The sequence below is a fragment of the Pagrus pagrus genome, assembly GCF_965226575.1.
Source record: "Pagrus pagrus genome assembly, chromosome: 15".
Taxonomy (NCBI): domain Eukaryota; kingdom Metazoa; phylum Chordata; class Actinopteri; order Spariformes; family Sparidae; genus Pagrus; species Pagrus pagrus.
This window is the reverse complement of record NC_140199.1, coordinates 30,964,520-30,970,065: the sequence shown is the minus strand read 5'-3', so window position 1 is coordinate 30,970,065 and position 5,546 is coordinate 30,964,520.

Sequence of the window (5,546 nt, the reverse complement as noted above, 5' to 3'; positions counted from 1 at the left end):
ATCTGAAGCGGATGAATGTATTGAAGATTCCTTATCTGAGGATTTATCTGGCAGCATCACTGAGGGAGCAGATTCACAGTTGACTGAAGATGGATCTCACATCGATGCAGATGATTCGATTACAGATCTGCTGGATCATACACATTCATCTGACAGTGACAAAAGTGAACAGGTTTGTGGCAGTAGGAAATATATTTGTAATAAATAAAGTAATATTAATGACAGGGGCCGATGGAAAGAGAATTTGCTCAAAGATAGCACTTCAGGTAATAACTTCATTAGAAGATAATGCACAGTATTCCATAATAGAGAAAGAGGTTCCTTTGTGTGCCAACAGTCGCCCAGTGTGTCAGAAACTTTTATCTACATATACTTGCACCTCTGTAGGATACACTTTTACTAGGACTTTATTGTTTACATGTGTGGTCAGATACATTTTTTGTTGCAACTTAATACATGTATTTTTAATGTTTTTTCATTTTTGGATTACTATATTAGTACAAAGCTTACTCGGTTGTATTCATTAATGCATTGGCTGAGTGTGGTACACACCTTTTTCTCATAAGTAAGAAACATTTTCTTAATGACAAAATATCACCTATATATACTATATGTATATGTTTGCTGCCAATGTATCATACAGACTGAGGGAAATCGCTCAAGTTGTCCTTTCTTCTTAATAGAGTTTAGTGGAGCTTCTCTGTGCCATATGTATTTTTTGCACACCATTTAATATTAAATGTGGAACATGTGTTTCTCCTTGCCATGATTTTAAATTACTGCTGACAACAACATTGAAAACGTGTCTTATTTGTTGCAGAATCTGCATTTCCAGATGCAACCAAGATCCAAAAAACAAAAAGCAATATCTGAGACTGTGACAGCACAAGGTCCAGGAAAATCACATCCCTCTCATTCAACCCCAACAGACATTAAAAAAAAACTCTCATTGGCCAGGGGCAGGTCACCACCAACACAAGTGATGATGATGATGATAACGTTTGGAATCATTTCCAGCCTTCTAATGATTTCCCGGACTCCTGCTTTGAAATCATTGATCTGACCAGTGCAGTTCCTAATGACTTCCCACAAACAGAGCTTGAGCACATCTGTCATGGAACTTTGGAAGATGTTCCAGAAGTAGACGAGGCAGATACAATTGAATGGGATCCGGAAGATGACCTTGGCGGAGCAAACGGTGATGAGACAGTTGTGATAACATTGACTTACGTCAACAATGAGGATGTCACACAGGTAATATGATAAGATCAGTAATGTTTTGGGGTAAGGAGGTAGAAATACTAATACAGGTATTAAAACCAGTAAAAATAGACAAAATACAGAAATGTAGTGCTATATTAATACAGTAGTAAATTTGATTCTATGAATTCAAAAATTCAATTGTGCATTCATACTTTGAAAAAATTGATCATGTTTTATATTTTTATGGCATATGCACTGTTCTGTTCCCCCAGTATTATATGGGCACATGAATGAAATAACCTACAGTGCTGTGGAACACTTACTGTACTCAGTTCACCCCATGTTTATTTAGAGCTTCATTTTGCCGCAGCAATAATTGATTAACATTTTATTGCTTATGCTACTTTAAAACATTTAAATAGCAAAAAAAATCAATTAAGAGCTGATGGAAAACCTGTGGAATTCCACTGTATGATCTTAGTGTAAGATTTTACTCTCTTCAGCCAGGCATGTTTGCTTTCACAACTTCAAAATTCTTACATTTTGTATCAAATTTCTCTATCAAATTTCTTTTTTCCTGATCTTCCATTTCTAATGTATAGTGGTATGTCATGCACAACTTGTATTAAAAACAAATACCAATTGTTACATTTAGCAAGCTGCAGAATAGTTGTAGTAGTGGACGTCAACAGAGTCCTTTTGACCTAATTCCTGGGATTGTGCAGCAATTTTTGTAACACTGATTTGTGACTTTATTATAATTCTCTGTCTCTGAAATTTAAGAGGTTTAACTTCTTTCTATTTCTCAAAATCTAAGTGGAATTTTTACTGACTATCTCTTGAATGTTCCTGGCTTTAACTAAAAGTTAGTCTGATGTAGAAGACTCATTTAAAAAGACTTATAAATTACAGTCTGCAAGCAGACTGCATAGACTTGTAGGGTCAAAGTGTCTGCTGTCAACTAATATGTTTTTACTTATTTTATCCTTCAGAGTGCTGAGGTGAATGGAGTACCTATGCAGGATTTACAACTCCCATTGCCTTCAGCTAATGGCCTGCCTACACTAGATGTGCAGTCCATACATGAGGAGGCAGTGCAAACTGCACAGGTAAGCAACCCTGAACACATCCTTTAAACTACTGTATGATTTTACATAACTGTAAAGATGTAATGCAATGGAGCTTTTTATATCATTTATATCATGTCCTGCGATGCTCTGGAGGAGCTCTGTCAGGTCTGGAAAAAGTAACTGTGATGATGTCAAACGGATATTGTCAGGGTTAACTTGTCTTGTGATAGGAGATAACACATTTTGAATAGAAAGCCTGTGTTATAAACTGGAGGTGTGCAGTTTGTTAGAGATGCTTTTGAGTTCCATTATGGGAAACATAGGATCCGGTATTATTTCGACCATGACGCAAACGTACTAAAAGTTAGGATATTTTGGACTCTGCTTTATTCATTGACCACTCTGTTTTTGTTTTGTGTATGTTTTGTTCTTCTAGCAGGACAGTGGACTGATGTTCTTACCACAAGATTTGCCTTTAAACCCAAGCAGCCAGCTTTCCCCATCAGCCTCAGCCAGCAACCCAGGAAATCCACAGAGCCCACGACGTGCATCACTTTGCAGGATAAAGGTTGTTGAAGATCTTTTGGCTGTATTTATGGACAGCAGCATAATGAATTTGACTCTAAAGATGGACTGTGTAAATGAAAAAAAGCTATCGATGATGCTGGAGTGTCAAGGGAGGTTTATACTGCATTCTAGGAGCAATTTCTTGAACAGTGTGAAGGGGAAACAGAGCTAGTTCCAAGGCTGAGACCAGATTTCTGTGAGGCTGAATGGCAAGCAGTTGGACGGATCTGGGTGAAAGGATTACTAGACCATGGTGTCATGCCAGTGAGGCTATCAAAGGCTTTCATTTTAGCCTGCGTTCATGGAATTGACTCAGTTGATGCAGACATCCTGATGACATCGTTTCTCAACTACCTTCCTCCAGTTGAGAGATCCGCTGTTGAGAAGGCTCTCCAAGGCACAATGGAGGAGAGTGAGGAAGAGGACTTGCTCGACCTTTTTACAAGGATGGGTTCCCATTTCCTACCTCCAAAGAATAGCATGAAGCCTGCCATAGAAACAATGGCTCATAAAGCCATTCTCCAAGAGCCAAAATATATAGTCGATTGCTTCTCCACACCCATGTCACTTGTACAGCTGAAACTGTCAAACAAGGAAAGTGTATTGTCTCTGTATGAGTCAAAGAAGGCCACAGGCAAAAGAGTGTTGCAACTGTTTGAAACAACAAAGGTGATGCTGTCTCAGAGAGAACAGGCAACCTTTAACCATCTCCAACGTTATGTGAAAAATGCTGACCAAACCAAAGCTGAAAAAATCCTGAGCTTCTGCACTGGTTCCTCTGTCATATGTGTTGACAAAATTATGATATGGTTTAATGCTGAAACTGGGCTTAACAGAAGGCCTGTTGCTCATACCTGTGGAGCTACACTTGAAGTGCCGTGTACATACAGTTCTTACCCTGAATTTTGCACAGAGTTTGACAACATCCTGTCCAGCAACTACTTTGAAATGGACATCCTTTGAACTTGAGAGCAGTCCTGATCAGGCCTAATAGTAACAGGCCTCATTGTGGCACGGCTGATTATATTTTATTTATATTTTATTTTTTGTTTGTCTGTTTTTGTTGTTTGTTTTGTCATTGATGCACTGAACCGTGTGGTGAGCAGTCTGCAATTCTATTTTCTGTTGGTGCAATAGTACACCACCATAGTTTTCACATTGGTTTAATTTTTTAAATTATGCTTTGAAAATGACTGCAGCTTTCATTTCCATTAATTTGAGCCTAACTCAGCTGAAGGCTAAACTTGTTGCTAAAAAGAAAGATTATAGAGTTGTCCATCACTGGTAGAACTGTTAATGAATTGTTGATGTTAAGGTGTTAGAGAAGTTACATTACAGTGCTTTGGCTAGTGGCTACACAGATTGTTCATGCACAATATTTTCACTGTGCTTTTCTGTCACTTGATGTTTGTACTACTTGGTTGTAGAAGTAATAAAAGTCCTTTTAATTTTCACAGAGGCGATTTTTGTGTCCAAGTTCTAAAACACATGCTATCACTGACAAAAGTGAGGAGTGATGTCGACGCAGGAGCATGTTTGTTCCTAACACCAATACTGCTTTGAATAGGGCTGCTAATAAAAATGCACATCAGAAGTTCCCAGAGCCCAAAGATATTCATAAATCATCATAAAAGACTACAAAAACAGAATATATTCACATTCAGCACTAACTTTATTGTCCTTTTGCTTAAGCAGTTACAATTTAATAATTATCAGAATTTCAACATTAGTTTTCCATCAATTGATTGAGTTATAAGTGGACAGTATTTTTTAGCATTATTTCTGAATTTTACACAGGTTTGATTCCACTTTTGATAGGCTTTATGTCTAAAGCAACACCAACTCATTGGCTTTGATCCATACATCAATCCAATAATTTAAACTAATAGAACATAAACATATAGCATGGGATGGCATGGTTACATTTTATAGGAGACCCCTGTGTTTCTGTGTTGACCAACACTGAGAATATCATCCAAATCAAAACATATAGCATGGGATGGCATTTTAGCCTGCGTTCATGGAATTGACTCAGTTGATGCAGACATCCTGATGACATCGTTTCTCAACTACCTTCCTCCAGTTGAGAGATCCGCTGTTGAGAAGGCTCTCCAAGGCCTTCTCAAGGCCTGTTGCTCATACCTGTGGCTCCTTCCACTTCACAGGTCAACTCACTGGCCCCTACAGGAAAACACTAAATACTTCTGACTTACAGAGATGCACTGATGGCTTCTCTTAGGTGCATATACAAGTTCACAGCCTGATACGGATCTGTTGGTAGAGTCAGATGGGACTCGGCCATAAAGATATTGCATAGTTCATATACATCTGAATCACACGGAATCGTCCGGCGAAAGACACATTCATCTTTGCACAGTTGGATATGTTCATCATCAACTGGGGACAGGAAGTCTCTTGTTCCGTAGAGTTCAGGCAATGCATACATCACATTGGGCCGACCGCTGGGGACGTTTATGTTTTTCGATGGCCTGATGGTGTGTGCGTTCCAAACCTGTGCAGTGTCATCCAACTCATCCTGTTAAAAAGGATATACAAATACTTTTAGGAAAAACTGTACATACATATCAACTTAAAGCACTAAATTACAGAATTCACCCTCCTCTCTCCCCCCCCCCCCCTCTCTGTATCTCTTCCCCCGTTCCTTCTGTTCCTACCCCTCCTCTCTTTTACACATACACACGCACA